Below are 12,781 nucleotides of genomic sequence, written 5' to 3' on the forward strand. Positions count from 1 at the left end.
ATGTTGCACGCTGCACAATTCACATTGCACGATGCACCGTGCACAATTCATGTTGCACGTTGCATGATTGGTGCTGCAAGACCCACCTTGCCCAATTCATGCTGCACGATGCACAATTCACAGTGCACGATGCACTGTGCACCATTCATGTTGCACAATTCACGTTGCAAGATGCTGCACGTTGCACGATTGGTGCTGCAAGACCCACCGTTGCCCAATTCACCTTGCACGCTGCACAACTCAGCTTGCAAGATGCACGGTGCACGATTCGTGTTGTACCGTCGTGCACGTTGCACGATTCACGTTGCACGGTGCACGATTCACGTTGCAAGATGCTGCACGTTGCACAATTGGTGTTGCAACACCCACGTTGCCCAATTCATGTCGCACATTGCACAATTTGTGTTGCACAGTGCACAATTCATGTTGCACAATTCCTGTTGCACAATGCAGAGTGCACAATTCACACTGCAAGATGTTGCACGTTGCACAATTGGTGTTGCAACACCCACCTTGCCCAATTCATGTTGCACACTGCACAACTCATCTTGCAAGATGCATGGTGCACATTGCATGATTCGTGTTGCACGATTCGTGTTGCACGGTGCACAATGCATGTTGCATGTTGCACAATTCACATTGCAAAATGCTGCACATTGCACGATTGGTGCTGCAAGACCCACATTGCCCAATTCATGTTGCACAGTGCACAATTCGTGTTGCAAGATGTTGCACAGTGCACAATTCGTGTTGCAACAACCACGTTGCCCAATTCACATTGCACATTGCCCAATTCATGTTGCAAGATGCACGTTGCATGATTTGTGTTGCACGCTGCACCGTGCACAATTCATGTTGCACGCTGCACAATTCACACTGCGAGTTGTTGCATGTTTGGTGTGGCAAGACCCATGTTACCCAATTCATGTTGCACACTGCACAATTCGTGTTGCAAGATGCACGGTGCACGATTTGTGTTGCACGTTACACAATTCACACTGCAAGTTGTTGCACGATTGGTGTTGCAAGACCCACATTGCCCAATTCATGTTGCACGATGCACGTTGCACACTGCACAATTCACATTGCACGGTGCGTGATTCCTGGTGCAAGATGCATGCTGCACGACGCACGGTGCACAATGCCCAATGCATGCTGCATGATGCACATAGCACGACGCACGTTGCACAATTCATGATGCACGACGCACAGTGCACCATTCACATTGCACGATTTGTGTTGCACAATGCATGATTCATGTTTCCAACCTTAATGATTCCTAGTTTTTACTTTCATTAAAAAATAATCCAGCCACCAAGCCAGGAAACATGAAATTCTTACTCTCCCCTTAACTGGTTTAGTGGCGGACTTGGCAGTGTTAGGTTAATGGTTGGACTGGATGAGCTTAAAGGGCTTTTCCAACCTCAACGATTCAATGGTTCTGTGATTCGATGATTCTATGTGTTGCAAAATGCCCAATTCATGCTGCACGATGCGCGTGCAGCTGGAGCCCACCGGCTTTTGCGACTTCACAAGAAGGGGGGAACTGCGCAAGGGGGTGAAACTCGTGCACCTGCGTGGCCCCAGGGGCGCCTGTAACCCTCAGAATTACAAAAGTCATTTCTAAAGGTAGATTCGCTCATGACCTTCCTGAAAACGTACATCCCCATTCGGAAATGAGCTGTCACCAGGATGGGAGTGCTTAAAGCACGGACAAACGTTAAAGCACGGACAAACGTTAAAGCACGGACAAACGTTAAAGCACGGACAAACGTTAAAGCACGGACAAACGTTAAAGCACGGACAAACGTTAAAGCACGGACAAACGTTAAAGCACGGACAAACGTTAAAGCACGGACAAACGTTAAAGCACGGACAAACGTTAAAGCACGGACAAACGTTAAAGCACGGACAAACGTTAAAGCACGGACAAACGTTAAAGCACGGACAAACGTTAAAGCACGGACAAACGTTAAAGCACGGACAAACGTTAAAGCACGGACAAACGTTAAAGCACGGACAAACGTTAAAGCACGGACAAACGTTAAAGCACGGACAAACGGGAGCAGGATCCCTCTCCAGCGCTTCCCGACAGACATCCACGCATTGCTAACAGTCGGATGTTAGCCAGGATCAACCCTTACCGCCTCACAGCTGACACACTTACCCGCTCCTGCGCTAAGCTGCATGTATGGAGTATGCCAGAAAGAAGAAAAAGTGAGTTTATCCCAACCTGAAGGGGTTTTTTTGTTGTTTTTTTGTTTTTGTTTTTTTTGTTTTTGCAGCTTTGATTTTCCTTTTACTTACATTACTCTCCGAGTTTCCATGGAATTACTTCAACTTTTAACGCAGGAGGATAGAGCTGAAGCTTAGGCTCCCAGGAGAAGGGTTGTCATTTAGGGTGGATATTCTGCATTAAGCAAAAGGATACAGAACAGGTTAGGAGAATAGGCAAAAGAATTGCCTGTTTTCTCTCTCGCATCCATTTGTTTCCTCCACCCACCCCCCCAATTATCTGAGCACATAAATGAGTCCCTCCCTCAGGCAGTTCGGCACAGGGCTTACAAACTTCGCACAGACCGAACGCGCAGCAGAAAGGCAGAAATCACTCTGGTTTTTTACCCTGTAAAGCTGCAGCAGCCCCGCTTCTGAACTGAAGGCCGAAGGGCCCCGTGAGGTGTTACCTGGACATAAAGCTCCCGAATAAAGCTCCCAAAACCAAAACTGGTTTTGAAAGGAGATAGTGCTTTATTCTGCGCTGGGTGCAAGGTGGAAGAATTCCACAAATCAAGCACACCAAGTTGGGATCCTGTTCCCTTATTTATACATTAAATATACAATTTCCACACCTTTCTAATACTTAATCATTAACCTGCCTTCGTGCACTCATCTTCATTGGTTTAGTTGCCCAGTCTTTAAAAGACGTTGTGTCTTTTTGCGCAGGAGGAGTGGGGGGTACTTGCTTCAGTCCTTAATCAGGTCAGCAGTCGCCATCTCCCCCTGCCCAAATTACATTTTACCCGGTTTCTCCTATTTTGTGCATGCCCGTTTGTTTTACTTGCCCCTTGTCTTTGAAGGTCAGCGACCAGCCGCTTAGCCATCCTCCATTTTTCCTCACATTTTATCAGTATAGCAGAATGCGCGTTGCTTCGCTACCACTCAAGGACTGTATTTCAGCGGTATAACAAGATCTACTACTCAAGGGCAACAGAGGGATGCTCGTTCGCAGAGGCCGACGCGGGAGCCCGGGTGTCAGGCAGGCCTGGCGTGAGGAGGGACCCCTCTGGGTGCCTTTGCTCCTCACGCAGCCACTTATTTCCTCAAGGTTTGAGGCCGTAGCGGCGTGCGGCCCCACACGCAGCCCTGACAAAGCGAGGCAGGATGGCGGCGGAAGGCAAAGCGCGCATCCGCTCGCACAGCGTGAGGCCTAAGGGGCTGCAAGGGCCGGGATGAAGCAGTGCGGGCAGCCGGCCCCCAGACTGGGCAGACGGGGGGGCCGGGGCGCTGGGGGCCGAGGGCAGCGGCCTGGGCCTCCCGCCATAACGCCGGACTACAGCTCCCGGCGTGCCCCGCGGCCCGGCGCCCCGCGATGGCGTCACTTCGCCGCGCCCCCGGCGTCTCCATGGAGACGGTGGCGCGTCCCCGAGGCCGGGCCCAGCGGCCTCCCACACGGGCACCCCCCGGCTCGGCCCTCAAGCGCCCTGCGGGCCTCCGACACCCCCCGAAATCCTCCCTGGCCTCGAAAGAGCAGCGGGGAGGAGGAGAGAGGCCCGCGGGGAGGAGGAGAGAGGCCCCCCACGACACCCCTCCACCCCACACACCGCAGCAGCAAGCGCTTGCCTTCCACCTCTGCCTCTCCACGACAGGGAATGGTAATCAAGGGGTAATTAATCCCATCCTTCCCCGCCGTGGGGTCGTATCACTGCCCAGGAGCCATTTGCGCACCCACAGGCCCGCGGTGGCGTGGGCACCCCCGTGTCCCCCCTCGCCAGCCGGTTGCTATAAGGTAACGTCACCATCACGGGGTCTCGCTGCTGGACACGGCACTCATCCGCAGGAGCGTCCGTGCCCGGGTAAGGAAACACCCAGGCTCACGTAAGGACTGGAGCAGCGTGGATGTAAACTCGGGACATCCCTGCGACGCGGCCGTGCCCTGGCGCTGAGCGAAGCCAGACTGCGGAGCCAGGAAAGCTGGGGGAAGAGCCCACCGCTGCGGGAAATGTGGGTTGCTGATCCCGTTTCAGAGCTGGGAGGAATGAAACCCAGTAGCGTTTCCAAAGGCAGAAGCTGCCATCCAAATCCAAGGTCGCTAATGAAACCAATAACACTTACAGATTGCAAAGGATCCCAAGTAATCCCTGGTCTTGTTTCCCTTTTCCCGGCAGGACGCAATGGAGCCTTTTTCTCTCTGTGATCTCAGGCTCCTGGCAGAAAACAAAGCTATTCAGAGGATCCTCTGCCCCATGGCCGCACAGCTCTGCCACCTAATCCTCGCCCTGGAATGGGAAGATGGGATTTGTCAGGCCTTTCCCCATTTAGGGGAGAACGCAGAAAAATTAGCCAAAGCCACAGAAGAACTCGCTTCTGTTGCAAGAAGGTAAGTTTTCCGGCTGTCTCCTGGGCAGATTTGGGGGCTGGGAAGGAGGAGGAAGGGATGGCAAAGAACCTGGCAGGGAGCCTGCCTCCCCTGCTTGGTGCTCCCTGCCTGCACGCCGCCAGAGAGGTGGGAACGTGAGGAGGAAAGGATGGGGAACGTGAGGTGGGTAATAGGATTAAAGGAAAGGGAGAGATGGGACAAAGCAGGGATATATGCTTGGAAGGGATGTGACGAAACAAGCAAAACCTCAACGAGCAATGTTTAAGCTACTTTGATTAAAAAATAATCCAGCCACCAAGCCAGGAAACATGAAATTAATTATTCCTCTCCCCTTAACTGGTTTAGTGATGGACTTGGTAGTGTTAGGTTAATGGTTGGACTGGATGAGCTTAAAGGTCTTTTCCAACCTAAATGATTCTATGATAAACACGGTTTAAAACAATAGTCAGACAAGTGACTGAATGCTTCAGTGAATTTACTGAATGCTTCAGTAAACAGGAGCCCAAAAGCAGAGATTAGGCACTGGCCACTGAGTTACTCTGCTGTTACAGCTAGGGCCTGGTAGATAGCAGACACCCATCTTAATCACAGCCACTGCAAAAGGTTCCGAAACAGTTTGCAAATACAGCTAAAATCCAGTTCAAGCCCAGTTAAGGTTTGGCACAGCTAATTGTTGCAATAAAGCCCGAGGCCAGCGCGCCATCCTTGCTGGTACTCACAGGACGGCGAAGAGCTGAGCCCGGCGGCTTCTGTTCCAGGCTGGCTGAAGAGTCCGGCGATGAGGTGTTCGAGGAGGAGATGCGTCCTGCAGCCGAGTCTCTCGTCCTGGCAGGGAGGTGCACACTGCTGGCAGCCCACAAGCTCCAGGTCCAGCCGGAGAGCCCCAGCCACAGGCAGGAGCTGGCTGTGTCGGCGAAGAGGGTCTTAACAGAGACGGTGAAGGTAACAGCGGAGGGGGGCAGTGCCCCTGTCAGGGTTTAGCCCCAGCCAGCAGCTCAGCACCACGCAGCCGCTCGCTCACTGCCCCTGCCCTGGTGGGACAGGGGAGAGAATCGGAGGAGTGAGAGTGAGAAACACTCCTGGGGTGAGATAAGAACAGGTTAATAATTGAAATAAAGTAAAATGGTAATGATAATAGTAACAATATAACAATAATAATATCCAAAGCAAGTGATGCACAGTGCAATTGCTCACCACCTGCCGACCGATGCCCAGCCAGCTCCCAGCAGCGATCGCTGCTCCCCGGCCAACCCCCCCCCCCCAGTTTCTATACTGCCCATGACGCCCTATGGTATGGAACAGCCCTTGGGGCAGTTGGGGTCAGCTCTCCTGGCTGTGTCCCCCTCCCTTCTTGTGCCCCTGGCAGAGCATGGGAAGCTGAAAAGTCCTTGACTGGCATAAGCAGTACTGAGCAACAACTAAACCATCAGCGTGTTATCAGCATTCTTCTCCTACTAAATCCAAAACACAGCACTATGCCAGCTGCTAGGAAGAAAATTAACTCTATTCCAGCCGAAACCAGGACAGCCCCCCACCAGGACAGGGGCTGGGGGGAAACTCTAGCTGGAGCAATGGTTATTTCTTCACCACATGCTCGCTAGGGCAGGTCTGCTGAGCAAAACGCACCTCTTCTCTTCCCTCCAAGGGCTGGGGCGTCATCTTGGCTGCACAAGGGATGAAATAGTCAACAGGGATTCTTGAGCCTTAGCCACTCTGACCAGTTTTTCTCATGTTTTTTTCTTTTTCTGGTTAGATCCTTCAGATCGAAGATGCTGCTGGGGCAAGGAGGATAATTCAGGCTGCCAGCTGGCTTTTGGAGCACCTGAGCATGCTGCAGGATGCAGGGGACATGCCAGGACTGCTGGCTGCTTTCCGGGCCTTCTCTGAGGCCTTGCTTCTGCTGAGCAATCTGACAGCAAAGCGCCTCGAGGAACTCCAAGACTGTCCTCGACAGAAGAGCTTGGCCCAAACTTTGCAGCTCCTTCAGAAGTGCATTCCTTTGCTCCATGCAGCCAAGCATGGCGATCTTAAACGCTCCTGGGATCAGCAAGTCAACCTCTCCACAGACTACACTTTCCAGCTGACAGAGAGGACCATCAAGAAGCTCGCTTCCCTGCTCGTTGACAACACGGGCAGCGAGGAGCCACGGGACAGAAGCGGGACCTTCTCCCAGCACACGAGCAGGCTGCTGGCTCTCCTCTCTCGCCCAGACCCAGCACACCTCTCCGACAGCGAGCTCAGTGCTCACGTGGAAGCGGTCATTTTCTACTGCATGCTTCTAGCAGATTCCTCCAGGCCAGATCTGAAGCTGGACCTGGTAAAACGTTGCTGGGTTCTGCTACGGCTGAGGAAGAGCATCTGCAGCCACGTAAGCCAGCAGGAGGAATGGCCAGGGCAAAGCTGGGGAGAAAGCAGCCTGGAGAAGGAATGCCACACCATGAGAGAGGAGGTGGAGACTCTTGATCAGGCAGCGCTCACAGCTACTCTGTGCCAAATCCTCGACACCTTCTTTGTGGGTAAGGAGCCCCTGAGGCAGTTAGTTGACAATGCCCTTGCCGGTACAGGGTGTTTTCCGGCAGGACAAGGAGACTTTTTAAAGAAGCTTCAGCCCTTCACTGCCACCTTCTTCAACCACGCCCAGCAGATGCTCAGAGTGGCAGACTTTGTTCTGGCCAGGTGCACCAAAACCCAAACCGCAAGAGAAATCGGAGAGCAGGTAGAGTATCTGAAAAGACTCCTCGCCAGTCTCCCTCCACTGCTCACAGAAATTAGCAGAAATACAGCCCAGATGAGCGCTGCTGAGCAGCTGCAGTCCTTGTACCGCACGTGGGCTGGAACAACAGAAAGCCTCTTGCAGTGTTTTGAGGAGACGGTCAGCATGCGTGAATTCCTCAAGCTGTCCGTCCAGGAAATGGCCAAGCACAGGGAATGGTGTGAAAAGGCCCTGGAAAGTCAGGAGCCTGAGAAGCTCTCTTGGCATGCGACTCGCCTCACCAGCTGGGCTCGGTGGGTGGTTGAAGCTACCACCAGGTACGTGGACAGAGCCACAGACCCCATTTTCAGGAATGGCTTGCTGGTTTGGGTTGAGCAACTGGCGAACTCCATCCTTGAGCTGAAAGCAATCGCAACCCTTTGTCTGGAGAGACTCTCCTGCCTCCAAACTAGGGATGTCTTTTCAAAGGCAGCAAGCTGCCTGATGGATGCTGCTCACCGTGTCCAGGATGGGCTGGATGGGTCCAACCACCCAGATATCCTCAGCCCTCTGCGGGCACAAGTGCGTAGCACCGATGTTGCAAAGACGCATGAACTCAGCCCGTCGCACACTGGGCTAAAAACCGTTACCGATGAGGCCACGTTGCAAGAAGACATCTTCAGTCGTCCGTCCCCACGAGCAGGTAACTTACACCTGGATGTTGTTCCGAGAAAAGGAGATACGCACCCCGTCATTACGGCTCTCTTAGCGGCAACAAGAGCCCGTGATACGGCAGCCGTCAACGCCGCTTGCTCCGCCTTGCTCGAGCTCTCCAACCGCTGTATCAATGCGGCAAAGGAAGCGCTGCCTGTTGCTGAGCCTGCCCAGATGGAGACGCTGGGGCAGCACCAGAAGATCGTATTACTGACACCACGCGTTATTAGCCTGGCCAGGGAAACAGCCCCGAGGCAGCTTCAGCGTCCAAGCAGATTTCTCCAAATGGCGCTCATGCTCTCAGAAAGGATCTGTGAGACCAAAGAGTGCCTGGCAGCCGTGGCAGGCTCTTGGTATAGTCTGTCTCAGCAAGTATTTGGCTTTATCTTGTCTGCTGACTTTCTGAGAGGCAAACAGGCTTTGGACGAGACCGTGATGGGTTTAGCAGGAGCAGTTCAGTTAGCAGGAGACATTGCAAGCGTAGCCTGTACTAAGGGAAATCCCATTTCCCCCGATATCTGGGAGAGCTTTCTACATGTCCAAGCCAAGTTTTCACGTGCTCAGATGAGCACCAAAGCGTTACTTGAGAAAGCAGCATCCTTCAAGGGCTCCTGCAGGGTGGGAAAGGCCAGCCTGGAGCTGCACTGCATCCAGTGGGCCGTCAGCATGCGCGTCCTGCTGGGTGCCGTGGATCGGTTCATAGGCAAGGACGTCCTGTTCCTGAGGGAGCTGAGGAACGCCGTGAAGAACAAGCTTTGCTCGCAGAGCCTCTTGGCTGCCGTGTCCGAGAACTCCCTGAGGCTGCAGGAGGCTGCCCGGCTCTCTTACTTATCCTGCACCGAAGACTGTGGTCGCAGTGAAATCCTAGCACTCAGGGAGGAGATAAAGGTGCTAATGGAAGCACTGCTGGATGCCTCCAATACCCTCTCGGTCTCCTCACTGTCTACTCCCAGCTTGTACATTCGCTTCGAGCTCCTGCAGAGAGACCTGGCCCTCAGGGCCAAGGCACTATTGCTCCACCTGGAGAAGGTCAATTCCGAGCACCTGCAGGTCATCCAAGATGTCATTGGACCAGCCCTGTCCCCCCTCTCTCAAGAGGAGAGGGAGAGGAGCAAACAGGCCTTTGAAGAGAAGGCAGGTCGGCTACTGGCTAACGTTCAGTGGGTCAAAACCACCCTCCAAGAGGTTTTGGAGGCCAGCACTCAACTGCTGTCGCAGGCAAACTTGCTCTCCGTCGCAGACCACCTCCTGCTCCTCACGTCTGAGGCGGTGGGCAGCGCCAAGCGGCTCTTCCAGAGCCACCAGGACAAGGGGCATCTCCACCTAGACAGCACCGTCTGGTACTGGTCAGCAAACGCGCACTACCTCGTCACGCAGCTTCGGGCTGTCCGGGGCATCAGTGGAGACGTCGTGCGGCTCATCAGACAACGCTTGCAGAACGCAGGGGATCAGCGCTCTCCAAAACAACCCAACAGCACGACCGAGCTCTTCCCAGCCCGAGAGCTTGACGCTGTGAGCCACGGCAAGTCAGCAGAAACGTGCCCAAGCAGGAGCAGACGGGCAAGCGGAGCTACCAGGGAGGCACGTGAAATGGTACAGTAGCTTCTTCCCCCATCAATGCTTACTGCAGGGTGATGGTCAGGGCTGTCAGTCAGTCCTGCTACCCACAGCACAGAGCATTAAGTGATGCTGGCAGGGATCTCTGGAGGTCAATAGTCCAACCCTCTGGCCACCTTCAAAGTTAGATCAGGTTGCTGGCTGCCCTATTCAGCTGAGTTCTGGATATCTGATCTGACGGACACACTCACGTAAACAAACCCATCTCCACAATGCTGTTTCTGAGGCGCAGAGGGCTGTACTGCTCTCCCTCCCCTGAAACACTCCCTGCCTCTGCTCAGCTCCCCACAACCACCCTTTGGGTGTACCAGCGACTCCGCTCCCGCAACAACCGCTGTCGGTTGTCAGGAGCTGGCAAAGGCTTCAGCAACGCTATCCAGATCGGTCAAAGCTGTTTACAGCACTTAATCGTACTTCTCAACTGCGGGTGCTGTCAGCTCACTTGACAGCTACCACCCATTTGGAGATAGCTCCAGGAGGCAATGGCACGGGGTGTTTTGGATTTGACAGTCGCGCTGTGGGTGGAGGCAGGGGAGAGAAGGGCTGGTTGGGAAGGCAGTGCAGACCCACCGAGGTGGCGGGCAGCTCTCCCCGTCTCCTTTACTCACCAGAAAGCCACTTCAGAAAGACACAGGCGGAGTCTTCTCAGCGTCGGTGCGTCTGCACGCTCCAGACTTCAAGTCTGTTCAGTTACTGTCTCGACAGCACCAGAACGGTCCTCCCAGCGTCTCCCTTGCCAGCAGCCCTGTGAAGCATGAGAGAGAAGACAGTGACACGTGGGAGGGTGGCCCCAGCAAGATGTCCCAGGTCACCAAGGACATGGCAACAAGGATGCTTCACATGACTCAGTTCCTGAGGAAGAAGGGCCCCATCACGGTATGGAGCATTTCACCCCCTCCACCCCAGCACTTTAATAGGCATAAAGAAAATATTTTTTTTTCCTTGAGAGCACAAAGCCAGTGACGGGGCTGCCCAGTGCCTGCTGAAACCCCTGCATTACCTGGCTCTTATAAGAGTGGCACCGACTGCATTTGTCCAAAGCACTAGAAATTACTTCCTCCTGACTAGATGTGAACCTGGCATCCAGTCCTTTCCTTGTTTCAGAATACATACAGGCTTCCTGGACGCTCCCCTGTCTTGCAGAAAAAGTGGTCTTTTTTTCCTCCTTCTCTCCCCAAACACATATATTTCTATTTCGTTTCAGAGCAAGGACCAGCTTGTTGCCTGCGCGAGGCAAATTGCTTCCGACGGGCAGCTGTTTGTGAAATTTGGCCGGATCATTGCAAAGCACTGCCTGGACGCGAGATGCTCCGCAGAGCTGCTGTGTGCCGCAGAGCAGACCCACACCATCAGCAGCCAGCTCGGCATCGTGGCCAGGTGAGTTGCCAGGGTCAAGGACAATCTCTCCAAAGGTTGGCGGCCCCCTTCTCAGAGAGATAGAATCATCAAATCATTTAGGTTGGAAAAGACCTTTAACATCATCCAGTCCAACCATTAACCCAACACTGCCAAGTCCACCACTAAACCAGTTAAGGGGAGAGGAATAATTTCGTGTTTCCTGGCTTGGTGGCTGGATTATTTTTTGATGAAAGTAAAAACTAGGAATCACTAAGGTTGGAAAGGATCTCCAAGATCATCAGTCCAACCATCAACCCAGCACCCCCATGCCCACTAAACCATGTCCCCAAGTGCCACGTCTGCCCATTTTTTGAACACTTCCAGGCATGGTGACTCTACCACCTCTCTGGGCAGCCTGTTCCAATGCCTGACTACCTTTTCCATGAAGAAATTTTTCCTGATATCCAATCTAAACCTCCCCTGATGCAACTTGAGCCCGTTTCCTCTTGTCCTATCGCTAGCTACTTGGGAGATGTGCATGGTGGTCTCCAGAGGTCCTTGCTGGATCTGGGTGTAGCCCTTAGAGTTCAGTTACAATTCAGCGGGCTCCCGCTCCTTTTCCTCTTGCTTTAAACAGCCCTTTCCTCCCCTGGTTTGCCTGCCTCTACGGAAACCTGCTCTGACAGCACAGGGGACAATCTTCTTGTTTTGGAGTAACTGACAGTTCTGGCCACGCAGGGGAGGCACGATGTCTGACGCTCTTCCAGTAAAATCCTTTAAAATGTCTTTTAAGGGTAAAAGCAGTCACTGCAGAGAGCAAGTCATCTTGTGAGCTGCTCGTGAGCAACGCGCAGAACCTAATTCAAGCGGTTTTGCATGTTCTGAAGGCAGCCGAGGCAGCATGTATCAAAGTAAGTTAACGCTGATGGCATCAAATGTTTTGCAAGGTGGAGCCCACGCTGCGGGCAGCTCCTACAGCGAAGTCTGGTTACGGGGGTGGGAGCCGGCTGCCGTGGGACCTCTGTCAACTCCAGCTGGGGGTAAACATTCTTGCTGTGATGTTTTTCTTTTATGCCTTTCTGCCTTGTTTCCAAAGCCCACTACGCATCCTTTCCAGGCATTGAATCTGCTCTGTCACTGCTACCAACTCTGAAGTCATCTTCAGCTGGTCCATATCCCATTTCATTTTTGGATAGGGGAGCAGCAGCATCTCGTTGGAGGCCTTTATTTGGAAATAGTCCATGTCAGTCTCAGCCTTTATGTTGTCTCAAAATGAGCTTTGATCGAAACTCCCAAGAGCTTCCCTTGCAGCTGCCAAGATGGCTGACTGATCCAACTGCAAATAGTTGGTGAGAACAGACTTTATCTGAAAGCACTCAGAAAACAAGTGCAAATACAGCCCAGAAAACAAGTGCAAACACAGCCAGACTCTCCACTGCTGCAGTTGTTCAGCGTGTTGCCTTCGCCTCCTGCGTAATCCTACAAATTTTGCTGAGCACGTCTTTTTGAAAGAGACAGTTTTGATTAGAATCCCATTTGATGGAGAATCAGCCACAAGCATGGAAAAGCTCATCCCGTGGTTAGTTGCCCAGACTGTGAAAAACACACTACACTACATCTATTTTTTACTTTGCTGATGTCAGCCTGAAGTAACTAGCCATTCTTTCATCTTGATTGTCTAGACTACAAGTCCTTTATGACCTGGCTTTTTCTCTTTGGAAATTTCCCTATTATCAATAAACTAACTATACTGTATTCCTTTCGTCTCTCCGTAAGCAGGTTTTTAAGCACTTTTAAGCATTTTAAGCATTTTTGTAAGCATG

This window comes from Pelecanus crispus, chromosome 3 (assembly GCF_030463565.1).
Source record: "Pelecanus crispus isolate bPelCri1 chromosome 3, bPelCri1.pri, whole genome shotgun sequence".
In the NCBI taxonomy this organism is placed as follows: Eukaryota; Metazoa; Chordata; class Aves; order Pelecaniformes; family Pelecanidae; genus Pelecanus; species Pelecanus crispus.